The following is a 27,390-nucleotide window of genomic DNA, read 5'->3' as shown; positions in this document are numbered from 1 at the left end:
AAGGACGTGACATCTAAACATTATCACCGAATATGGAGAAAATATGTTTCTTGGTGTGAGGCCAGGAATGCTCCTACGGAAGAATTCCACCTGGGCCGTTTTCTTCACTTCCTACAAACTGGAGTGAATTTGGGCCTAAAATTAGGCTCCATTAAAAGTTCAGATTTTGGCCTTATCCATTTTCTTTCAAAAGGAATTGGCCTCATTACCTGAAGTACAGACTTTTGTGAAGGGAGTACTGCATATTCAGCCTCCTTTTGTACCTCCGGTGGCGCCTTGGGACCTTAACGTGGTGTTAAGTTTCCTTAAGTCACATTGGTTTGAACCACTTAAGACAGTGGAGTGGAAATATCTCACCTGGAAGGTGGTCATGTTGTTAGCCTTGGCTTCGGCTAGGCGTGTTTCGGAATTGTCGGCTTTATCACATAAAAGCCCCTATCTGGTTTTCCATATGGATAGAGCGGAATTGCGGACCCGTCCTCAATTCCTGCCTAAGGTGGTCTCATCCTTTCATATGAACCAACCTATTGTCGTGCCTGTGGCTACTCGTGACTTGGAGGATTCCGAGTCCCTTGATGTGGTCAGGGCTTTGAAAATTTACGTGGCCAGAGCGGCTAGGATCAGAAAAACAGAAGCACTGTTTGTCCTGTATGCAGCCAACAAAGTTGGCGGCCCTGCTTCAAAGCAGACTATTACTTGCTGGATCTGTAACACGATTCAGCAGGCGCATTCTACTGCAGGATTGCCGTTACCAAAATCGGTTAAGGCCCTTTCCACTAGGAAGGTGGGCTCTTCTTGGGCGGCTGCCCAAGGGGTCTCGGCACTACAGCTGTGCCGAGCTGCTACTTGGTCGGGGTCAAACACCTTTGCAAAGTTCTATAAGTTTGATACCCTGGCTGAGGAGGACCTCCTGTTTGCTCAATCGGTGCTGCAGAGTCATCCGCACTCTCAAGCCCGTTTGGGAGCTTTGTTATAATCCCCATGGTCCTTACGGAGTCCCAGCATCCTCTAGGACGTTAGAGAAAATAAGATTTTAAACCTACCGGTAAATCTTTTTCTCCTAGTCCGTAGAGGATGCTGGGCGCCCGTCCCAAGGGCGGACTACTTTTGCAAGACCTGTATATAGTTATTGCTTACATAAGGGTTATGTTATAGTTTCATCGGTCTTGGACTGATGCTATGTTGTTTTTCATAATGTTAACTGGGTAGTATATCACAAGTTATACGGTGTGATTGGTGTGGCTGGTATGAATCTTGCCCTTGGATTACAAAAATCCTTTCCTTGTACTGTCCGTCTCCTCTGGGCACAGTTTCTCTAACTGAGGTCTGGAGGAGGGACATAGAGGGAGGAGCCAATACACACCCAGAGTCAAAGTCTTTCTTAAAGTGCCCATGTCTCCTGCGGAGCCCGTCTATCCCCATGGTCCTTACGGTGTCCCAGCATCCTCTACGGACTACGAGAAAAAGATTTACTGATAGGTTTAAAATCTTATTTTCCTTGCTGTCCCTCGGTTCGCACCAGCATCTCTGAGACTATACAGGACAGACGTGGTTTAACAACATTAGGTAATTTTAACACAAAACAAAATTACTTTAGACACGTCTCCACCCTTTGTTAGACCAAAGTCTGTAGGCCCTGCAAGTCCACGAGTATGAGGTGAACCGGAAGTGCCCCCAACTGTAAAGTTCAATTAACTTATAGGGAAAAGCAGTACCTTATTACTCTAGGACTATAGCTGCTGCGGCCTCTAAACATATGCGTACACCCGCTAAAGTATGTATATAAATTGCATATACACGCCAACATGTTATACGCACAATATAGCGATACGTGTGGTTGAATATTCCGTATCCCAAACAATAATGGAATGCGACACCAGTAGTTAAATGTAATGTTGTGGTCCAACACATCAACAGTATTTACTCAAAAGATACAGATAAAAGATACAACAATATCACAGAGAAGAGCTACAACCAATAGTACATACGTTTGTTCGTGAGCGCTCCCGGATCCAGGGCTCAGTCAGTCTTAGCAAGATGACCTTCAGAGAATAAGGACTGAAGCCTGGATCAGGAGACCTCTCTATTATACAATGAGTCCAAATACAATACAATGGGAAATGTAAGCTCTTCTTCCATAGGTCAAGGGGCAGGTCATTTACAGTACATGAGGGGTCATAAGTTGGTTCGAATGAATGGGCGATGCTTGGTCCAGGTGTGCTTGCAGGTGTTTGCCACTGGGTTCCCGCCGAATATCCTGAGTACAGTATCATAACAGTTTGCTAATATATCTCTGCGTATATCTACACGCAGATACATGCGATCAACTGCAAATAGCAACCGGAATGTACATCACAAAATACTGCACATCTGGATACCAAACACTAAGTCCTAACCTTGCTCTGTCCCCTCACATCATGTAAAGCTGAATAACTCTATTGTTCTACCTTTTAAGTGTATGTAAGTTGCTGGCAAGGTGTATGGAGACTATGTGTAAATTATGCACTTATATGAATAGAATATTGACTATGTCTTTGTGGCTTTTCTGTGTGAATGCGTATGCTTCCATATATACTCATACCACGCGCCAATCTGCAAGGCTCGTGAGCCAGTGTACGTAGAGTGCGTGTATGCGCACGCACAGAGGCCACTCTGCTGTTTGGTGTTTGCATGTGGTGTGTGTGTAATATTTTCGAGTTCGACAGAATATAACCTGTGGTCACCCAGCCCGTATACCCACCCCGTATTCAATGTTCCTAATACTCTTTGGAATAATAAAAGGTATACATAAAATTAAATAAAGACTCCTGCATACAAAACCTATAAAATGTTTTCAGAAATGTATCTGAGTAAACTTTATTTTGGTGTGAGTGTCATTTTCTCATCACTGATGTATAGTATTACTCAGATGTACATTGTGGGATCATGACATATTACATAAATTGACCTGAAGTCAAAGATGGCTTTTAAGATGTAAGGAATCCATGATACCAATGGTAATGGAATAACAGCTGATTCGGAAAGTGCAGGTGACTATTGTTATGTAGCAGCATTATTAGATATACTGTAGTAAAGCAGTCTTTAGTGACTGACATTTCTGTACAGCAACCAGTGGTGTGGTAATGTTGGACAGCGCAGAGTGTTAGGGAGGCATTTGATATGCTAGCTGTCGGGATCCCGGCGCTCACCATACCGACGCCGGAATCCCGACAGCTGGCATACTGACAACTATTCTCCCTCTTGGGGTGTCCACGACCCCGATGCCGGCGGCCAGGATCCCGGCGCCGGGATCCCAAGCGCCGGCATAACATACTACAGCCAGCCGAGTGTTAAGTGTTCTTCACCATTTATCATAACTAAGCTTCCTTTCTCTGACGTCCTAAGTGGATGCTGGGACTCCGTAAGGACCATGGGGAATAGCGGCTCCGCAGGAGACTGGGCACAACTAAAGAAAGCTTTAGGACTACCTGGTGTGCACTGGCTCCTCCCACTATGACCCTCCTCCAGACCTCCGTTAGAATCTTGTGCCCGGCTGAGCTGGATGCACACTAGGGGCTCTCCTGAGCTCCTAGAAAGAAAGTATATTTTAGGTTTTTTATTTTACAGTGAGATCTGCTGGCAACAGACTCACTGCAGCGAGGGACTAAGGGGAGAAGAAGCTAACCTACCTGACTGGAGATGGTTTGGGCTTCTTAGGCTACTGGACACCATTAGCTCCAGAGGGATCGATCACAGGACCCGACCTCGATCGTTCGGTCCCGGAGCCGCGCCGCCGTCCCCCTTACAGAGCCAGAAGCAAGAAGTGGTCCGGAAAATCGGCGGCAGAAGACCTCGGTCTTCAACAAGGTAGCGCACAGCACTGGAGCTGTGCGCCATTGCTCCTCATGCACACCTCACACTCCGGTCACTGATGGGTGCAGGGCGCTGGGGGGGGGGGGGGTGCCCTGAGCAGCAATATAAACACCTTGGCTGGCAAATCATCACAATATATAGTCCCAGGGCTATATATGTGATAAATTACCCCTGCTAGAATTCCTGAAGAAAGCGGGAGAAAAGTCAGCCGAAAAAGGGGCGGGGCTAACTCCCTCAGCACACTGGCGCCATTTTTTCTTCACAGTGCAGCTGGAAGACAGCTCCCCAGGCTCTCCCCTGTAGTTTTCAGGCTCAAAGGGTTAAAAAGAGAGGGGGGGCACTACATTTAGGCGCAATATGTGTATACAAGCAGCTATTGGGGGAAAAATCACTCAGTTATAGTGTTAATCCCTGCATTATATAGCGCTCTGGTATGTGCTGGCATACTCTCTCTCTGTCTCCCCAAAGGACTTTGTGGGGTCCTGTCCTCAGTCAGAGCATTCCCTGTGTGTGTGCGGTGTGTCGGTACGGCTGTGTCGACATGTTGGATGAGGAAGGTTACGTGGAGGCAGAGCAGAGGCCGATAAATGGGATGTCGCCCCCTGTGGGGCCGACATCAGAGTGGATGGATAGGTGGAAGGTATTAACCGACAATGTCAACTCCTTACATAAAAGGCTGGATGACGTAACAGCTGTGGGACAGCCGGCTTCTCAGCCCGCGCCTGCCCAGGCGTCTCAAAGGCCATCAGGGGCTCAAAAAAACGCCCGTTACCTCAGATGGCAGACACAGATGTCGACACGGAGTTTGACTCCAGTGTCGACGAGATTGAGACATATACACAATCCACTAGGAACATCCGTTGCATGATCTCGGCAATGAAAAATGTGTTACACATTTCTGACATGAACCCAAGTACCACATAAAAGGGGTTTTATGTTTGGGGAGAAAAAGCAGCCAGTGTTTTGTTCCCCCATCAGATGAGTGAATGAAGTGTGTAAAGAAGCGTGGGTTCCCCCGATAAGAAACTGGTAATTTCTAAAAAGTTACTGATGGCGTACCCTTTCCCGCCAGAGGATAGGTCACGTTGGGAGATATCCCCTAGGGTGGATAAGGCGCTCACACGTTTGTCAAAAAAGGTGGCACTGCCGTCTTAGGATACGGCCACTTTGAAGGAGCCTGCTGATAAAAAGCAGGAGGCTATCCTGAAGTCTGTATATACACACTCAGGTACTATACTGAGACCTGCAATTGCCTCAGCATGAATAGTGCTGCTGCAGCGTGGTCTGATACCCTGTCAATATTAATACCCTAGACAGAGATAATATTTTGCTAACATAGAGCATATTAAAGACGTCATCTTATATATGAGGGATGCACAGAGGGATATTTGCCGGCTGGCATCCAGAATTAAGGCAATGTCCATTCTGCCAGGATGGTATTAGAGACCCGGCAGTGGACAGGTGATGCTGACTTTAAAAGGCACATGGAGATTCTGCCTTATAAGGGTGAGGAATTGTTTGGGGATGGTCTCTGGGACCTCGTATCCACAGCAACAGCTGGGAAGAAAAATTTTTACCTCAGGTTTCCTCACAGCCTAAGAAAGCACCGTATTTTCAGGTACAGTCCTTTCGGCTTCAGAAAAGCAAGCGGGTCAAAGGCGCTTCCTTTCTGCACAGAGACAAGGGAAGAAGGAAAAAGCTGCACCAGACAGCCAGTTCCCTGGATCAAAAATCTTCCCCCGCTTCCTCTGAGTCCACCGCATGACGCTGGGGCTCCACAGGTGGAGACAGGTGCGGTGGGGGCGCGTCTCGGGAACTTCAGGGACCAGTGGGCTTGCCCACAGGTGGATCTCTAGGTTCTGCAAGTAGTATCACAGGGATACAAGCTGGAGTTCGAGGCGACTCCCCCTCGCCGTTACCTCACATCAGCCTTGCCTGCTGCCCTCGGAAAAAGGGAGGTAGTACTGGCGGCAATTCACAAGCTGTACTTCCAGCAGCTGAAATCAAGGTACCCCTCCTTCAACAAGGCCGGGGTTACTATTCCAAAATGTTTGTGGTACCGAAACCAGACGGTTCGGTGAGACCCATTCTAAAATTGAACTCCTTGAACACTTATATACGAAGGTTCAAGTTCAAGATGGAATCGCTCAGGGCAATTATTGCAAGCCTGGAGAATTTCATGGTATCACTGGACATCAAGGATGCTTACCTGCATGTCCCTATTTACCCTCCTCACCAGGAGTACCTCAAAATTGTGGTACAGGTTTGTCATTACCAATTCCAGACGTTGCCGTTGGTCTGTCCCCGGCACCAAGGTATTTACCAAGGTAATGGCCGAAATAATTATCCCGTACTTGGACGATCTCCTTATAAAGGCGAGGTCCAGGGAGCAGTTGTTCGTCGGAGTAGCACTATCTCGGGAAGTGCTACAACAGCACGGCTGGATTCTGAATATTCCAAAGTCGCAGCTGGTTCCTACGACGCGTCTACTGTTCCTGGGTATGGTTCTGGACACAGAACAAGAAAAAAGGGTTTCTCCGGAGGAGAAGTCCAAGGAGTTGTCGTCTCTAGACAGAGACCTCCTAATACAAATACAGGTGTCGGTGCATCAATGCACGCGAGCCCTGGGAAAGATGGTAGCTTCTTACGAAGAAATTCCATTCGGCAGGTTCCATGCAAGGATCTTCCAGTGGGATCTGTTGGACAAGTGGTCCGGGTCGCATCTTCAGATGCATCGGCGGATAACCCTGTCTCCAAGGGCCAGGGTGTCGCTGTTGTGGTGGCTGCAGAGTACTCATCTTCTAGAGGGCCGCATATTCGGCATACAGGACTGGGTCCTGGTGACCACGGATGCCAGCCTTCGAGGCTGGGGGGCAGTCACACAGGGAAGAAACTTCCAAGGACTATGGACAAGTCAGGAGACTTCCCTACACATAAATATTCTGGAACTAAGGGCCATTAACAATGCCCTAAGTCAGGCTAGACCCCTGCTTCAACACCGGCCGGTGCTGATCCAGTCAGACAACATCACGGCGGTCGCTCATGTAAACCGACAAGGCGGCACAAGAAGCAGGATGGCGATAGCAGAAGCCACAAGGATTCTCCGATGGGCGGAAAATCATGTGTTAGCACTGTCAGCAGTGTTCATTCCCGGAGTGGACAACTGGGAAGCAGACTTTCTCAGCAGACACGACCTCCACCCGGGAGAGTGGGGACTTCATCCAGAAGTCTTCCAAATGATTGTACACCATTGGGAAAGGCCACAGGTGGACATGATGGCGTCCCGCCTCAACAAAAAGCTAAAAAGATATTGCGCCAGGTCAAGGGACCCTCAGGCGATAGCTGTGGACGCTCTGGTAACACCGTGGGTGTACCAGTCGGTGTATGTGTTCCCTTCTCTGCCTCTCATACCCAGGGTAATGAGAATAATAAGAAGGAGAGGAGTAAGAACTATACTCATTGTTCCGGATTGGCCAAGAAGAGCTTGGTACCCAGAACTCCAAGAAATGATCTCAGAGGACCCATGGCCTCTGCCGCTCAGACAGGACCTGCTGCAGCAGGGGGCCTGTCTGTTCCAAGACGTACCGCGGCTGCGTTTGACGGCATGGCGGTTGAACGCCGGATCCTGAAGGAAAAGGGCATTCCGGAGGAAGTTATCACTACGCTAATTAAAGCTAGGAAAGAAGTGAGCACAAACTATTATCACCGCATATGGCGGAAATATGTTGCGTGCTGTGAGGCCAGGAAGGCCCCAACGGAGGAATTTCAGCTAGGTCGATTTCTGCACTTCCTACAGTCAGGGGTGACTATGGGCCTCAAATTGGGTTCCATTAAGGTCCAGATTTCGGCTCTATCGATTTTCTTCCAAAATAGAACTGGCTTCACTGCCTGAAGTTCAGACTTTTGTTAAGGGAGTGCTGCATAGTCAGCCCCCGTTTGTGCCTCCAGTGGCACCGTGGGATCTCAACGTGGTGTTGGATTTCCTGAAGTCGCATTGGGTTGAGCCACTTAAATCCGTGGAGCTAAAATACCTCACGTGGAAAGTGGTCATGCTGTTGGCCTTGGCGTCGGCCAGGCGTGTATCAGAATTGGCGGTTTTATCATGCAAAAGCCCTTATCTGATTTTTTTATATGGATAGGGCGGAATTGAGGACTCGTTCCCAATTCCTTCCTAAGGTGGTATCAGTGTTTCATGTGAACCAACCTATTGTGGTGCCTGCGGCTACTTGGGACTTGGAGGATTCCAAGTTACTGGACGTAGTCAGGGCCCTGAAAAATATATGTTTCCAGGCGGCTGGAGTCAGGAAAACTGACTCGCTATTTATCCTATATGCACCCAACAAGCTGGGTGCTCCTGCTTCTAAGCAGACTATTGCTCGCTGGATCTGTAGCACGATTCAACTTGCACATTCTGCGGCTGGACTGCCGCACCCTAAATCTGTAAAAGCCCATTCCACGAGGAAAGGGGCTCTTCTTGGGCGGCTGCCCGAGGGGTCTCGGCTTTACAATTTTGCCGAGCTGTTACTTGGTCGGGTTCAAACACTTTTGCAAGAGTCTACAAGTTTGATACCCTGGCTGAGGAGGACCTAGAGTTTGCTCATTCGGTGCTGCAGAGTCATCCGCACTCTCCCGCCCGTTTGGGAGCTTTGGTATAATCCCCATGGTCCTTACGGAGTCCCAGCATCCACTTAGGACGTCAGAGAAAATAAGATTTTACTCACAGGTAAATCTATTTCTCGTAGTCCGTAGTGGATGCTGGTCGCCCATCCCAAGTGCGGATTGTCTGCAATACTTGTATACAGTTATTGCCTAACTAAAGGGTTATTGTTGAGCCATCTGTTGAGAGGCTCAGTTATATTTCATACTGTTAACTGGGTATAGTATCACGAGTTATACGGTGTGATTGGTGTGGCTGGTATGAGTCTTACCCGGGATTCAAAATCCTTCCTTATTGTGTCAGCTCTTCCGGGCACAGTATCCTAACTGAGGTCTGGAGGAGGGTCATAGTGGGAGGAGCCAGTGCACACCAGGTAGTCCTAAAGCTTTCTTTAGTTGTGCCCAGTCTCCTGCGGAGCCGCTATTCCCCATGGTCCTTACGGAGTCCCAGCATCCACTACGGACTACGAGAAATAGATTTACCGGTGAGTAAAATTTTATTTTCTAGGCTTATTCTAAAAAAGGAATTGCTTTTGTTATGTACGGAACGTGTTGCGATTATCTGTACGTTTGGTATAAATTTGTGTAGTGCAGAGGTTTTTGTGAAAATGTTTTAAAGGTCTTACCTTAAGCATAAGTGAGTGACATGCGAGACAGGTTCCAAGGATTCTGTTTATGGAGTCTCTGGTTGGTTAGATATACAAATCGTTTAGTTGGAAGTCACATATTTTAGTGTCACAGAACAGAGCTAGCACTTGGGATACCAGCTGGGGGAAGAAGAAACCTTAGCATTTTTTTTTTCTAGGGCAGGGTGCCATTTTCCTATGACCTACAAATGGGATAGTTATGGTTGGAATGTACTCCACTTCCAACAAGGCCAACATGTATTTCCTTTAAAAAATATCCTTTAATTTCTCGTCAGGGTTTCATTTGATGCCAAATTAATTTCTTGGCTATTATAGACGATGAGGCATGTGTGAATTTTTAGACCTAACCATTTTGGCGAACTTACAGATTGCAGCTATGACTCGAGCTATTCCTGGAATTCCAAGAGCACTTTACCTGGATCAGGAAGTTTGGTAGTGAGAGATCTACCATCATTGGAGACTTGCGGTTGGATGGAGAATCTCCATTTATTTTTTAATATGAGAAATATTTATTTTTGTGATTTGTCGTACAGTATCTTGCGGCTTCTTCCTTTTTTACAGAAGATAAACCTGTAAAAAGTTGCAGATTCTCATTGCAGTTTAATAGAGGGCTTATTAACTGATGCCATGATATGTTCTTTGAATGAGTCATAATATACATTATAATATGTGACTGTTTAACTGACTGTCCTATGGACAGAGAACCCTATATGCCTGAGGGTAATTCAGTTAGCTGTGGTAAATTACTGCATGTAATTGATCCCCGGAGGGTAATTCAGTTAAGTGCCATGTTTTCTCAGCCGTGATCGTGAAAACACATGGATCCAGAATTTATCCTGGATCCAGCGTGTTTTTGCACAAAAACTGACTCGAACAAAACATTGGGTAATTTGATTTTAAAAACGGACTGCGGGTAATTGAATTCCCCTTAGTCTAGTCATAAATTATTTTGTGTATGGTTTCTGAAAGCAGCTAAATAATTTTGAGGTATACAGTACCAGAAGAGCAACTACCTCTGGCAAAGCTAATTTATCTTGGTTCTAAATTTGATTTTTTACCTGGTATATGACTCTTAAATATTAATTCACTGGAGATTTAGCTTCTTGGACTAAGGAATAGTTCTGTCTGCTTTGTGTACATAGTGTAGTGCATTGTCAATTTTCGCAAATTAAGTCACACAATTACTTAGTACATTAACTGTGCAACATGTGAGTCTGTTTTTTATCTTCCACTGAAAATCCCTATTAAAGAGATGAACAGTAACTTGCTTGAGCAAGGCCATAGCTGGTATTGTTCACAGTAGTACATTTGAAGTGTACATTGCTGTATAGATAGGCAACTTTAAGTATAACAAATAATTTAAAAAATGTTATCTATGCCTTGAAACAAACTGATCAAATCAATGACCATAGGCAATGTAGTGTAAAGTAACCCTCACAAATACCAAGAGAATGGAAACTTGTGTTACTATACAGGGTGATTCAAAAGTCGCAGTACACCCTTTTGTTTCAAAAACTATGCAGGAAATGGAAAAACTGTATACTCCAGTAAGGTATGGGTGAGGTACGCTATATTTTAGGGTATGTGCGCCATCTTGAAATCGTCCAATTTGAATCCAAGTCAGTTTTTTCAAATCGAAAGGGGGTCGTGTAACATGTCAAACAACATCGGAATTTGCTGAAAAGTTTTTTGCTGCAAACAGATTTATAGCAGTTACAAAGGGCTCAATCCAATTAGCCACGAAGGGTGCGATGTGCCGTTACCACGGCATATCAACGCTGGCACCGACACAAAATTACTTGGAGCACTAGGGCAGTGAGCACTTTTGTGTGAGTTCAGGCCGCCGTAAAGTGTGTTCACTGCCGCGATGACTCGCACCTGCGAGATTATCGTGGCTAATTGGATTGAGTCGAAAACCTGTCTGCTGAGAATAGGGATAGTTTCGATGATTTGGAGGCAATGGAAGAAGTGGTTCACTGGGCACAGTGCAGGGTGTGTGATGCCCACATGACAGGCCCAGCCACTAGATTAGTCATTATATCTGTGCGGCTTCCCTATGTATGCTGCCGGTAGCACCATCTTTCTGCCAGCATGTATTGAGAGCGGGAAACATTGCACGATATAAGAAACATCCCATGTCTTAAAATGTGCCTGTTTGAGCACATTACTGCTTTTACCTCAGATATGTGTCAAGAACAGCAACTGTTTTTATTTGCATTGTATCGAAACTACCACAAGATAAGTTGGATATTAATGATAAGCATGTTACCATTTTGTGGTTGGTTCTTAATACACACCAGAAATATCAGGATTGATCATTGCTTTTTTCTTTATTTCTACTTGAATATACTTCTTGATTTAAATTAAACTTTTTTTTTTCTTTTTAAATCTCTTGTTTCCTGCTCTCAGTCAGTTTGACACTTATTACTCTCTTCCTGCAGAGATGTTGTGAAAAAATAGAGCATCTGTTATATATCAGTGACCAGATTACATTTCATTGTCCTTTCCAAACCTCGTAATTAATTTCACATTTTCTTTCAGCTCTTTGCTTTTTTGTACTTGTATAAATAATAATAATTACCAAACAAATACATTAGCACTCAATCTTTAATTATGGATCATGTAATTTGGATATGTGCATGATAGGGGTGTAATCTATGCATATACCAAAAGTGTAAGGGTTGTGTCTGTACATAGCAATTTTTTTAATTCTCGACTGTTTGTGAACTATGGAGAAGACTAAAAAAAAACTGTATTTTTGTATGTTTGTTTGTTCCAGCATAGCGCAAAAACTACTGGATGTATTTGGATGGCATTTTCACTGTTATATAGTTTAGTGACCTAGAAAGAAAGGGGTATGTATGGTCTCGATTTGACATAGAGAGAGAAGCAATAAAAGAAAAACCAGATGCTTCATACTTTGCACGTGCAGTGTGCAGGCTCAAGTCTAAAATGACTAGATATATATAGATAGAGATATAATTTCACACCCCAAAAAACACTGAGGACTGCAGGCGCAGATCTCCGGACCAGCTGCTTTTCCCATGGGCAGCTTTACGTGGCTTGCTCACGAGTTATTAGTCCCAACCATGTTTTTGTGTTAATATCTGAAGGAAATCTGCAAATATTGTTTACAAAGAAATGTTGTGATCAATGTGTATAATACAAAATATACATCACATCATTACTATACTACTGTCTTTGTAAAATTAATTCCGCTGTGCAATAACAAATATCCACGCAAGCGAAGTCACGGGTAAATGCTAGTTACCCTTACAATAGTGATTTATCTAATACACACATATATATATATATATATATATATAAAAGACTCTCCTCTAGTCTCCAAACCTTTAAACGTTCTCTGAAAACTCATCTCTTCAGACAAGCATACCAAATTTCAGACCCACACACATAACCTTCACAGCTTCCCTATCAAGTTACATCCCCTCTGTACAGTCCACATAAACTCACATTTTGTCTTCCAACATTGCTGGGTGATCATATCATATACAACCCATTAAGAACCTAGCAACCTGGGGAACCATTATGTGACAGGTAGCATCTATCCTTGTGTATCAATGCCTATTTCCCTATAGATTGTAAGCTTGCGAGCAGGGCCTTCCTACCTCTGTGACTGTTTGTTTTTACACAGTTTTGTTCTATTACTGTTGTTCTAATTGTAAAGCGCAACGGAATATGCTGCACTATATAAGAAACTGCTAATAAATAAATATATATATTAATTTTACTGTTGTAACATTAAATTATTATTATTATTATAAAACTCATTTTAAAACACTATGGTAACAGGTTAATTGAAAAACTGATTTAGTCATTGATTACAAGAATCACTGTAGATGAAGGTGATTATATTGTTTGAATTCACAGTTGTAAAACATTAATTAAAATATCACATGCAGACCATCTGTTGGAGAGAGATAATAGGAGTTATACACATAACCATTAGGAATATAAGAAGCTCAGTGTGGTCAGGAATGTGGTTATGTCAGAAAAGAGTTAAAGGGAAGAGAGCATCTAGTATAGAATTCTATTCTTTATAATGCGCTAGATGTATGGAAAGTATAATGATATGAACATACCATTAACAATGCAGTAAAAATGAAACAAAAAGCAAGACTGCTTTGCTTGCTAGAACTTACCAGAATGTACGGACAGAGAACAACGTGCTCTATCACGCCTATAAATGCTCTTGTAATGATGCAGACCGTTTGTACATATTGTTTGGTGATCAGAGGATATTACCCCGCGGTGCAGAAACTCCCTCATTCTCGCCCACAGGCGCAGTGTCGTTTAAATAAAGGGAGTCTCCTCTTCCAAGCGATGTAACCTCTTACTGGCTTAGTGACGCAAACAGTACAGCAGAAAATAAAAAAAATGTCCACACATGGTGAATCTAAAGCTCAGATCTACCCATCTTTTACAAAATAAATAAAGGGGTCCACTGGTTTAATTTGGAAGGTTACCTAGTTTAAATAATGGTAGCTCTTGTTGGTATACCTAATTTCTCTTACGTCCTAGAGGATGCTGGGGTCAACATTAGTACCATGGGGTATAGATGGGTCCACTAGGAGCCATTGGCACTTTAAGAGTTTGAGAGTGTGGGCTGGCTCCTCCCTCTATGCCCGTCCTACCAGACTCAGTTCAGAAAATGTGCCCGGAGGAGCCGGTCACAGCTAGGGGAGCTCTCCTGAGTTTTCCTAGTAAAATGATGTTTTAGAGTTTTTTGTTTTACAGGGAGGCTGCTGGCAACAGCCTCCCTGCAGCGAGGGACTGAGGGGGGGAGCAGTGTTCGCCCGGCGGGGTCTGAGCCACTGTTTCCGCTGACTGGACACTGAGTTCCAGAGGGGTCTGCTTGTTCTCCGCCACAGGGGACCGCTCGTCCCAGCAGCATGCCGCCACCCCCTTGTAGAGCTGACGAATTGGTGGCGAGTGAGACACCGACCCCCCTAGCAAGAGGGGGGTCGGTGTGAAGATGGCGGCAACAGGGTAGGAGCGCAGTATTAACTGCGCTCCAGTGATGACTCAGCGGTACATGGTGCGGCGCTGTGAGGGGCGCCCTGAGCCAGCGCTACACCCTACACTGGTCCAGAAGCCTGTCTGGGTCCCAGGATCTCAGTGAACACTAAATCCTCAGGCCAGTATAAGCAGAAGAAGAGCGGGAAGACGGCGCCATTTTGGGAGCGGGGCTTCTCAGACCGGACCCAGCAGCGTTTCAGTGCCATTTTCCTGCCTGCACAGCGCTGACCAGGAAAGAAGGTCCCTCCACAGCAACTCCAACTATCGGTAAACGGTACCAGGGGGTTGTAGAAGGGAGGGGGAAGGCTGCAATATGACTGTGTATCCTATTAAGGTGCACAGTCAGCGCTGACAAGGGGTCTCCCTTTGGTAAAAGTGCTGTGTGTGGGTTGGCTCCAAGCTCTGTGTCTCTCTTGCCATTCTTGGGTGGGAAAATCTGTCTGCCCTCACGTGTGTGTGTGTGTGTGTGTGTGTGTGTGTGTGTGTGTGTGTGTGTGTGTGGAGTGTTTGGTGGTCTCCTTTAGCTATGTCCAGGGACACTGTGTCATATGCTACGGAGGATATGTCCTCACAGGATGATTCCATGTAATCAGGATAGCACTGGTTTGGCACAGATTCCATCAAGGGAACCTGAATGGTTTTCCTCTATCAAATTTTGGATTACTCAGATTTCTGACAGGGTTGCGAGTAATGAGTCTGCAACCCAGGTATTACAGAACTCCATGGCAGTATGGCCCGATTCTGGTACCTCAGGACGCCCCGCTATATACCCCCAAAAACGTGCGCTTGTTAACATCACGAATGATGACATGGATACCAATTCTGATACCACAGACGGTAATGTGTTGTGGGGGTCTGCCTCTCTTGCAAAGGGGATGCAATTAATTATAAAGGCTATCAGGGATGTGTTAAATATAAATGATACCACACCTGAGCAGGTTGAGGAGGCTTTCACTGAAAATAAAAAAGCCTCGCTAACCTTCCCTGCGTCAAAGGAATTGAATGCTATATTTGAGAAAGCATGGGAAAACCCGGAGAAAAAATTCCAGATCCCTAAAAGGGTCCAGGTGGCGTTTCCTTTCCCTGAGGAGGATAGGAAAAAAAATGGGAAAACTCGCCTATTGTTGACGCATCTGTGTCCAGACTCTCAAAAAAGGTGGATTTACCTGTTCCAGGATCTACCGCCTTAAAGGAGCCGGCTGATAGAAAAATTGATAATACACTTAAATCAATGTACACTGCTTCAGGGGGCATATTACGTACCACTATAGCTAGTGCATAGATTGCAAGGGCTATAGTAAAGTTGTCGGCTACCTTACTAGAGGATTTGGATACGATGGATAGAGGGTATGTTGAATTGTTTTTGCGTAACATTCACGATTCAGCAGGTTTTATGGTAGAATCCATAAAAGACCTGGGTTCCATGGCTGTGGGGATCTCTTCCAAGTCTGTTTCAGCTCTTCTGGGACTGTGGCTGCGCCAGTGGTCTGCCAACGCGGACTCCAGGAAAAGTGTGGAGTCCCTACCCTACACAGGTCAGGCTCTCTTTGGGGAAGCTTTGGATGCGTGAATATCCACGGCTACAGCGGGTAAGTCTCCGTTTCTTCCCTCAGCTGCTCCTGCTCCGAAGAAATACTTCTCTTCATCAGCATCTCAGTCCTTTCGGCCTAACAAGCCTAGAAAGGCACAACCGTCCAATACCTTCTTTAGGGGAGGTTGAGTTAAATCCAAGAAACCTGCTGCTGCAGCTTCCCAGGAACAAAAGCCTGCTTCAGGTACGCCAAAGTCCTCCGCATGATGGTGGACCGCGCGGCCTGGAGGTGGGGCCAGTGGGGGCGAGACTCAGACAGTTCAGTCACGTCTGGGTATCGTCCAGCCTTGATCCCTGGGTGATAGATATTGTGTCCCAAGGATACAGGCTGGAATTTCAAAATCTCCCTCCTCACCGATTTTTTAAATCAGGCTTGCCAGTTCTACTGGCAGACAGAACTGTACTACAGGAAGCTGTCCAGAAGTTGGTGGAGGCACAGGTCATTGTACCAGTTCCTCATTTACAAACCACAGGTTACTATTCAAACCTTTTCAGGGTACCGAAACCCAGGGCTGTTTCTAGACAATTTGGCTCCCAGTGCGAGATTTCAAAATGCGCCCCCCTCCCCCCAATTGCTCTAAAAAAAAAAAGTGTGCCCCCCCCCCCATATAGCCATAAAAAGAAAAAGCACGCTCCCGACAAGGGTGTGTGGCCTGATTAAAGTGGGCGTGGTCTCATTAAAGTGGGCATGGCCTCATCTGATATCACACCCACCACAGGGGGGGGAAAATAGAAAAGTCCCCTTTTTACACATTACAGCAGGCAAGTGTCCCCATATTACACAGCGCGGCAGGCAGGTGTCCCCATTTTACACAGCGCGGCAGGCAGGTGTCCCCATTTTACACAGTACGGTAGGCAGGTATCCCCATTTTACACAGTACGCAGGCAGGTGCCCCCATTTTACAAAGTGCAGCAGGCAGGTATCCCCATTTTACACAGTGCGGCAGGCAGGTATCCCCATTTTACACAGCACGGCAGGCAGATATCCCCATTTTACACAGCACGGCAGGCAGATATCCCCATTTTAAACAGTACGCAGGCAGGTGCCCCCATATTACACAGTGCGGCAGGCAGGTATCCCCATATTACACAGTGCGGCAGGCAGGTGCCCCCATTTTACACAGCGCGGCAGGCAATATCCCCATTTTACACAGTACGCAGGCAGATGCCCCCATATTACACAGTACGCAGGCAGGTGCCCCCATATTACACAGTACGCAGGCAGGTATCCCTATTTTACACAGTGCGGCAGGCAGGTATCCCCATTTTACACAGCGCGGCAGGCAGATATCCCCATTTTACACAGTACGCAGGCAGATGCCCCCATATTACACAGTACGCAGGCAGATGCCCCCATATTACACAGTACGCAGGCAGATGCCCCCATATTACACAGTACGCAGGCAGATGCCCCCATATTACACAGTACGCAGGCAGATGCCCCCATATTACACAGTACGCAGGCAGATGCCCCCATATTACACAGTACGCAGGCAGGTGCCCCCATATTACACAGTACGCAGGCAGGTGCCCCCATATTACACAGTGCGGCAGGCAGATATCCCCATAGGCAGGTGTCCCCATTTTACACAGTGCGGCAGCGGCAGGCAGGTTTCAAGTTGAGGGGAAGGAAGGGGGAGAGGGGGGGGGGGGGAGAGAGAGAGAATACTTACGTCTTCCCGCTCTTCGGTCCCGCCGCCTCACGTCCCTCGCGCCGGCAGCCTCCTCCTTCTTGCTTATCTCCTTATCGCCTCTCCCGAGCGCTACTGCTCGGGGGGCAAGGCTTCGCGGAATGACGCGTTTGCGTCGTGACGTCCCGACGCAACGCGTCATTCCACGAAACTTCGCCCCCCGAGCAGGAGCGCTCGGGAGAGGCGATAAGGAGTAACAAAGTGCCGCGGCGGGTGCCCCGTGCGGTTGCACGGCTCGCCCGCCGCTAGAAACGGCACTGCCGAAACCGGATGGTTCGGTCAGGCGAATTCTGAACCTAAAATCAATGAACCCCTTTCTAAAGGAGTTCAAGTTCAAGATGGAGTCTCTCAGGGCGGTGATATCAGGTCTGGAAGAGGGGGAATACCTGGTATCCCTGGATATCAAGGATGCGTACCTCCACATTCCGATTTGGCTGCCGCATCAGGCTTATCTACGTTTTGCATTATTGGACTGTAATTTCCAGTTCCAGGCCCTGCCATTCGGCCTCTCAACAGCACCGAGGGTGTTCACCAAGGTGATGGCAGAGATGATGGTTCTCCTCCGCAAAAAACAAGTGGTGAACATCATTCCATATCTGGACGATCTGCTGATAAAGGCTTCATCCAAGGAGAAGCTGTTGCAGTCCATTCTCACAACGCACCTACTCAGGGTCCACGGTTGGATTCTGAATCTCCCAAAGTCACATTTGGAACCGACCCAGAGGTTGTCTTTTCTGGGGATGATCCTCGACACAGAAGTGCAGAGGGTGTTTCTTCCGCAGGAAAAGGCGTTGGTGATACAAACAATGGTCCGGGATTTCCTGAAGGCAACCCGGGTGTCAGTTCATCACTGCATTCGCCTTTTGGGAAAGATGGTGGCCTCTTACGAGGCTCTCCAATATGGGAGGTTCCATGCTCGGGCCTTCCAACTGGATCTCCTGGACAAGTGGTGAGGATCTAATCTCCACATGCACCAGAGGATTCGTCTGTCGCCAAGGGCCAGGATTTCACTCCTCCGGTGGCTCCAATTGCCTCACCTTCTGGAGGGCCGCAGGTTTGGGATTCAGGACTGGGTCATTCTAACCACGGATGCGAGCCTTCGGGGCTGGGGCACAGTCACTCAGGGGGAAACATTCCAAGGAAGGTGGTTAAGTCTGGAACCCGGCCTGCCCATCAACATCCTGGAACTAAGAGCCATCTACAACGGTCTTCTTCAGGCAGCCCATCTTCTAAGAAATCTGGCCATTCAAGTGCAGTCGGACAATGTAACGACAGTGGCCTACATAAACCGTCAGGGCGGAACGAAGAGCAGAGCTGCAATGTCAGAGGTGACAAGAATCATCCTCTGGGCAGAAAGACACGCGTTGGCACTCTCAGCAATCTTAATTCCGGGAGTAGACAACTGGGAAGCAGACTTCCTCAGCAGACACTATCTCCATCCAGGGGAATGGGGTCTCCATCCGGAGGTGTTCAAGGAAATTACAGACCTTTGGGGGTTAACCCAAATAGACATGGTGGCCTCTCGTCGCAACAAGAAGCTTCAACGCTATTGTTCCAGGTTGAGAGACCCACAAGCAGTGGCAGTGGATGCCCTGGTGTCTCCGTGGGTGTTCCGGTCGGTGTATATGTTTCCACCTCTTCCGCTCATTCCAAGAGTTCTAAAGCTTGTAAGAAGATCAAGGGTTCAGGCGATACTCACTGCTACGGACTGGCCAAGGCGGGCTTGGTACGCAGACCTTCTAAATCTCTTGCAGGAAGAGCAGAGGCCTTTTCCTCTTCGGGAGGATCTGCTGCTGCAGGTACCGTTCGCCTATCAAGACTTACCGCGGCTACGTTTGACGGCATGGAGGTTGAACGACTGATACTAGCTCGGAACGGCATTCCGAAGAAGGTCATTCCTACCCTCATACAGGCTAGGAAAGGGGTAACGTCTAAACACTACCATCGTATTTGGAAGAAATATGTTTCTTGGTGTGAATCCAAGAAGTTTCCTACGGTGGAGTTTCAACTCGGACGGTTTCTACTCTTCCTGCAAGCAGGTGTGGATATGGGCCTGAGGTTGGGATCTGTGAAGGTCCAGATTATCGCCCCACCTCCACTTCTTCCAGAAACAATTGGCTGCCTTCCCTGAGGTTCAGACTTTTTTGAAGGGAGTTCTGCACATCCAACCTCCCTTTGTACCGCCTACGGCACCTTGGGACCTTAACGTGGTGTTGCAGTTTCTCCAGTCGGATTGGTTTGAGCCTCTACAGGAGGTTGAGGTCAAATTTCTTACTTGGAAGGCGGTCACGTCGTTGGCCTTAGCTTCTGCTAGACGTGTGTCGGAATTAGGGGCTTTGTCCTGTAAAAGTCCTTACTTGATCTTATACTAAGATAGAGCTGAACTCCGGACACGTCAGCAGTTCCTACCGAAGGTTGTGTCGGCATTTCATATCAACCAACCTATTGTGGTGCCAGTAGCTACTGACTCCTCAATTACATCAAAGTCCTTGGATGTTGTAAGGGCTCTGAAGATATATGTGAAGAGAACTTCTCGTCACAGAAAGTCGGACTCTCTGTTTGTCCTATATGATCCCAAGAAGATTGGGTGTCCTGCTTCTAAGCAGACTATTTCTCGCTGGATTCGGTTCACTATCCAGCACGCTTATTCTACGGCAGGACTGCCGTGTCCATAATCTGTTAAGGCCCACTCTACTCGTAAGGTGGGGTCTTCCTGGGCGGCTGCCCGGGGTGTCTCGGCATTACAACTTTGCCGAGCTGCAACTTGGTCTGGATCGAACACGTTTGCAAAGTTTTACGAGTTCGATACTTTGGCCTCTGATGATCTGAAGTTCAGTCAATCAGTTCTGCAGGAGCATCCGCGCTCTCCCTCCCGTTTTGGGAGCTTTGGTCCATCCCCATGGTACTAAAGTGGACCCCAGCATCCTCTAGGACGTAAGAGAAAATAGGATTTTGGTTACCTACCAGTAAATCCTTTTCTCGTAGTCCGTAGAGGATGCTGGACGCCCGCCCAGCGCTTCGTTTTCCTGCAACCGTTATCTGGTACAGTACGACTTTGTTGCTGAAACATTGTTACTTGGTAAGTAATGTTTCAGCAGTTGCTGAGTTTTTAAGCTAAGGTAGCTTGATGTGCCTTGTATGTGTGAGCTGGTATGAATCTCGCCACTATCTGTTTAAATCCTTCTCTCGAAGATGTCAGTCTACTCGGGCACAGTTTCTAGACTGAGTCTGGTAGGAAGGGCATAGAGGGAGGAGCCAGCCCACACTCTCAAACTCTTAAAGTGCCAATGGCTCCTAGTGGACCCCTCTATACTCCATGGTACTAATGTGGACCCCAGCATCCTCTATGGACTACGAGATTAGGATTTACCGTTAGGTAACCAAAATCCTATTTACCAACCACATATCAAGTGTTTAAGTCAAGACTGCATTATCATTTAACATGCAGATTTTTTGGGGAAAACCTTCACATAGGTTCCTTTTTTCTATTTTGGAAAGTGAATTAATGCTGATACAACAAGTACAAATTATTTATTTTGTGGTGTTTTTTTTTTTTTTGACCTTTAATGAAAACACTGAGCCATTCCAGTTACATTTTATGTTGCACGTTAGAATGAGCAAAAAAGACTAATGGTGTTTTCTGAAAAAAACAAAGTATAATATGTGTTGATACTGCAGCAAATAAATTATATTGTGACATTGATGTTGGAGTGTAAGGAGTGCAGATTTCAAAAAATGGCCTCAGCACAGGGGTGAGACCCCCACATCAGCAAAGGGATTAAATTGTGGCCAAAATATCCAGTCTTGTCTGACCATTGTGAAAAGAACATTTCCAACTGTATCTGCTACACCCTTTCCTATGTACAGATAGTGTACCAAAAATAAATAAAAGTTGGATTATCTTAACTGCTATCACAGATATTATTTAGTGTAACAGTACAGTTTGAGTCTCCCATGTCCAGAATGTTTGGGACTAAAAGTATTTTGGATATCAATCTTTTCCGTATTTTGGAATATTTGCATTCCATAATTAAATATCTTCGGGATGGGACCCAAGACTCAACACAGAATGCATTTATGTTTCATATACACCTTATACACATAGCTTGAAGGTTATTTCATACAATATTTTTATTTTTTTTAATTGTGTGCATGAAACAAAGTTTGTGTATATACATGAAATTCCTTTATGTTTCATATACACCTTATACACACAGCCTGAAGGTCATTTAATACAATAGTTTTAATAACTTTTTGTATTAAACAAAGTTTGTGTACATTGAACCATCAGAAAACAAAGGTGTCACTATCTCTGTCGGGCTGAAAAAAATCTGTATTTTAGAATATTCCTTATTTTGTATATGGGAGACTCAGTACAGTGATCTCAAGTGAAACTGAGATACATTTTCTACTAGTGCATATTTTGTTGTACAATAATTATTAGCAAAGTATAGGAAAATTCACTTTTGTTTCGTTGATTAAAATTGGGAACTTTTTCCATTAATATGGGTTCTAAAAATATTTTTTGTGTAATGTTCACATTAAGGACTGAATTAAAGGTTGTTATAATAAAAGGAAGAGTTTCTCTTACGTCCTAGAGGATACTGGGGTCCACATTAGTACCATGGGGTATAGATGGGTCCACTAGGAGCCTTGGCACTTTAAGAAAATCAATAGTGTGCACTGGCTCCTCCCTCTATGCCCCTCCTACCAGAGTCAGTTTAGAAAATGTGTCTGGAGGAGTTGTCATGCTTAGGGAAGCTCCTGAAGAGTTTTCTGCATTTATTTTCTGTTAGTTGTTTTCAAGCAGGTCTGATTGGCACCAGACTGCCTGCTTCGTGGGACTTAGGGGGGAGAACGGCCCAACTTCCTAAAGAGTTAATGGTCCCGTTTCTCAGCTGGCAGGACACTGAGCTCCTGAGGGATTCATTTGCAAGGCCTACCACGGCGAGCGTACCCTCCCACAGCACGCCGCCATGCCTGACAGAGCCAGAAGATAGAAGACTGGTGAGTACAGCGCCGGCGTCCCAGTTAGCGGGTCACCGGCGGGAATGGCGGCAGAAGGGTAGGCGCATAGCTCTGAGTGCAGGCTGCACTCCAGGGGGCTCATAGGACATACACAGACGTGTGTCCTGCTGTGAGGGGCGCGCTAAGCCACCAATGCATACCCACACTGGCTATCATACCTAACAAGGGTTTTAACCCTCAGGCATAAAAATTACCTCAGGCCAGTATAAAAAAAGCGGGAAGCCGAGTGCCATTACGGGGGCGGGGCTTCACTATGAGCAGATCCAGCAGTTCACCAGCACCATTTTCCCTCTGCAGATTACACTGACAGGATTCACAGGGAAGCGCAGCTCCTCCACAAAGACTCCACGTCTCCTCAGCGGTACCAGGGGGTCTTAGAAAGGGGGGGAGTGTTGTATACTAAGGGAGTTAGTGTGGCGACCTAGCTAAATTTTACTTGGCTACAAGGGCGCTGTGTTGCTGGCTCCAAATTCTGTGTCTCCCTGAGGGCTCTGTGTGGGTTAAACTGTGTTTTCACCTTCTGTCTGTGGGTGTGTGTGTGTCCCTTCATGTTACCATGTCCAGGGACTGTGTTTCCTGCACAGCTGAGTGTCTTTCCTTCCCCGGAGACTCACTACCCTGTACTCAGGATAGTGCACATTCTCAGGGTAGTGGGGCAGAACCCCCATGGTTAGCTTCCATTAAAGGGATGATATCTAATATTTCTACTAAATTATCCCATAATGAGAAAGAGACGCAATTCTTAAGACAGTCCATGGATGACCTGATGAATAGAGATTCAGTTCCCATACCAGCGTCTCAAACCCCCGCCATTTGCCCACAAAAGCGTACTTTGGCCCAGCTCATGCAGGATGATACTGATGATGATACATCAGATCCAGAGGAGGGTGAAGTGGATGCGAGTGGGGAGGATGCAGTCCTGTCACAAGGAATACAGGCCCTGACAGAGGCTATCAGAAATGTCCTGCATATTCCTGACAAGACGGCGGAGGTAGAGGAGGAATCTTATTTTAATGTAAAAAAGAAATCCTCAGCTACTTTTCCTGCAGCAAAGGAATTGAATGCCCTGTTTGAAGAAACTTGGACTAACCCTGACAAAAATTTTTAGATCCCTAAAAGATTAATTACATCCTTCCCCTTTCCTCTAAAAGATAGAAAGAAATAGGAAAATCCGCCGATTGTAGATGCATCGGTATCTAGGTTGTCACATAAGATAGTCTTACCTGTTACTGGGGCAGCATCCTTAAAGGACACAGCTGACCGCAAGATTGAGAACACTCTCAAATCGTTATTCACTGCTGCTGGGGTGCCCAGAGACCAACTATTGCGTGCGCATGGATCACTAAAGCCAGTGGTCAGGTAACCTAATTGACGGATTGGATACCTTCCCCAGGGGGGGATAGTTTAACTCCTGCAGCATATTTAAGACTCTGCTAACTTTCTGGTGGAGGCCATAAGGAAATTGGTTTGCTCAACGCATGCACCACTGCCATGGCAGTGTCAGCACGCAGGGGCTTGTGGCTACGCCAGTGTGGACTGCAGATGCAGATTCCAGGAAAGGCGTGGAAAACCTACCATTCACAGGTGAGGCCCTTTTTGGAGATGAACTGGATAAGTTGATATCCAAGGCTACGTCGGGTAAGTCTATGTACCTTCCTTCCGCAGCACCCCCAGCTAGGAAAACCTATTCTGCTCCAACTCTGCAGTCCTTTCGGACATCGAAATTCAAAGGCAAATCCAAAGGTTCTTCTACAGCCTTCAAAGGTAATAGAGGTAAACCCATAAAACCAGCAGCTGCAGGTTCTCTAGTACATACCTCCGGGTCTGCTTCCTCAAAGCCTTCAGCATGACGGTGGTCCACACTGCCTGGAAGACAGGCAGGTGGGAGCTCGGTTACGTTATTTCAGTCATGTTTGGGCAACATCTTGCCCGGATCCCTGGGTCACAGACCTTATCACCCAAGGATACATACTGGAGTTTCAGGAACTCCCACCTTACATTCTTCAAATCAGGCTTACCAGCTTCTCCGGAAGCAAGTATGACTTTACAGGCAGCAATTCAAAAACTGGGACAAACCCAGGTCATTGTTCCAGTTCCACCTCTGCTACAGAACAAAGGTTATTATTCCAACCTGTTTGTGGTACCAAAACTGGACGGTTCGGTAAGTCCCATTTGAAACCTCAAGTCACTGAACCCGTATTTACGGGTGTTCAAATTCAAGATGGAGTCTGAGAGCAGTGATCTCAGGTCTGGAAGAATGGGAAACTCCTGGTGTCTCTGGACATCAAGGATGCGTACCTTCTTATTCCGGTTTGGCCGCCTCATCAGGCTTATCTAAGGTTTGCACTACAGGACTGTCACTACCAGTTTCAGGCCCTGCCATTTGGCCTCTCCACGGCACCGAGGGTGTTCACCAAGGTAATGGCAGAGATGATGTTTCTCCTCTGCAAGCCAGGGAGTGAACATAATACCGTACTGGATGACCTGCTGATAAAGGCGCCTTCCAGGGAGAGGTTGTTGGACAGCATTGCCCTCTCAACCCGACTACTTCAGGATCATGGATGGATTCTGAACCTACCAAAATCGCACCTGGAACCAACACGCAGGCTTCCGTTTCTGGGAATGATACTGGATACGGAGGAACAGAAGGTATTCCTTCCGTTGGAAAAGGCATTGGTAATCTAGTCGATGGTGCGTGATGTTCTAAAACCAGCCTGGATATTGGTGCATCTATGCATTTGCCTTCTGGGGAAGATGTTCGCCTCTTACGAGGCTCTGCGGTATGGAAGGTTTCATGCGAGGCCCTCCCAGCTGGATCTGTTGGACAAATCGCATCTTCACATGCACCATAGGATACGCATCTTCACATGCACCAGAGGATACGCCTGTCTCCAAAATCCAGGATTTCTCTTCTGTGGTGGTTTCAGACTTCTCACCTAACCAAGGGTCAAAGGTTTGGGATTCAAAATTGCATTCTGCTAACCACAGACGCAAGCCTCAGAGGATGGGGAGCAGTCACCCAGGGGGACCAGTTCCAAGGAAAATGGTCAAGGCAGGAAACCATTCATCCAATCAACATTCTGGAATTAAGGGCCATATACAACACCCTTCTACAGGCATCACATCTTCTTCAAGATCATGCCATTCAAGTTCAGTCGGACAATGTAACGGCAGTAACTTACATAAACCGACAGGGCGGAAAGAAGAGCAGAGCAGCAATGTCAGAGGTAACAAGAATTTTCCTCTGGGCAGAAAGGCACGCTGTGGTGCTGTCGGCAATCTTCATTCTGGAAGTAGACAACTGGGAAGCGGACTTCCTCAGCAGACACGACCTCCACCCGGGAGAGTGGGGCCTTCACACGCAGGTGTTCGAGTCTTTAACACGTCGGTGGGGAATTCCACAAATAGACATGATGGCCTCTCGTCTCAACAAAAAGCTAAAGCGGTATTGTTCCAGGTCGAGGAACCCGCAAGCAGTGGCGGTGGACGCTCTGGTGACTCCATGGGTCTACCAGATGGTTTACATGTTTCCACCTGTTCCACTTATCCCAAGAATTCTCAAAAGAATAAAAAGGGAAAAGGTTCAAGCAATTCTCATTGCTCCGGATTGGCCAAGAAGAGCCTGGTATGCGGATCTACTGGAGATGCTCCTAGAGGACACGTGGCCTCTGCCTCTTCAAGAGGATCTTCTATAACAGGGGCCATTCATCTATCAAGACTTACCACGGCTACGTTTGACGGCATGGAAGTTGAGCATCAAAATTTAGCCCGGAAAGGCATTCCGGACAAGGTTATTCCAACCCTGATCCAAGCCAGGAAAGAGGTAACGTCTAAGCATCATCACCGTATTTGGAAAAAATAGGTCTCGTGTTGTGAAAACAGGAAATTTCCTGCAGTGGAATTTCAACTGGGACGTTTTCTTTTTTTTCTACAGTCTGGTGTGGATGTGGGCCTATGTTTGGGCTCCTTGAAGGTCGAGATCTTGGCCTTATCCATTTTCTTCCAAAAACAATTGGCTTACCTTCCTGAGGTTCAGACATTTTTGAAGGGGGTTCTGTACATCCAACCGCCCTTTGTGCCTCCCACTGCAGCTTGGGATCTTAACGTGGTATTGCAGTTCCTACAATTGTAATGGTTTGAGCCTTAACAGGAGGTTGACGTAAAGTTTCTTACGTGGAAGACTGTGACACTGTTGGCCTTAGCTTCTGCAAGGAGTGTGTCGGAACTAGGGGCGTTGTCCCACAAAAGCCCCTGTTTGATTTTTCATGAAGATAGAGCTGGACTCAGAACTCATCAGCAATTTCTTCCTAAGGTGGTGTCTGCGTTTCACATCAACCAACCTATTGTGGTTCCAGTGCTTACTGACACCTCTGCTGCCTCAAAGTACTTGGATGTTGTGAGGGCTTTGAAGATCTATGTGAAGCGGACCACTTGTCACAGGAAGTCTGACTCGCTATTTGTTCTCTATGATCCCAAGAAAATTGAGTGTCCTACTTCAAAGCAGTCTATTGCTCGCTGGATCAGGCTTATTATCTAGCATACTTATTCATTAGCAGGATTGCCGATTCCTAAAGTACAGGCCCACTCTACTCGGTCGGTGGGTTCTTCCTGGGCGGCTGCCCGGGGTGTCTCAGCTTTCCAGCTCTGCCGAGCAGCTACTTGGTCGGTTCGAACACGTTTGCTAAGTTCTACAACTTCAATACTTTGGCCTCTGAGGACCTTCAGTTTGGTCAATCAGTTCTGCAGGAAACTCAGCACTCTCCCACCCGGTTTGGGAGCTTTGGTACATCTCCATGGTACTAATGTGGACCACAGTATCCTTTAGGACATAAGAGAAAATAGGATTTCTCTATCGTCCTAGTGGATGCTGGGGTTCCTGAAAGGA

This window comes from Pseudophryne corroboree, chromosome 6 (genome assembly GCF_028390025.1).
Source record: "Pseudophryne corroboree isolate aPseCor3 chromosome 6, aPseCor3.hap2, whole genome shotgun sequence".
In the NCBI taxonomy this organism is placed as follows: domain Eukaryota; kingdom Metazoa; phylum Chordata; class Amphibia; order Anura; family Myobatrachidae; genus Pseudophryne; species Pseudophryne corroboree.
Note: the sequence above shows the minus strand (reverse complement) of the source record.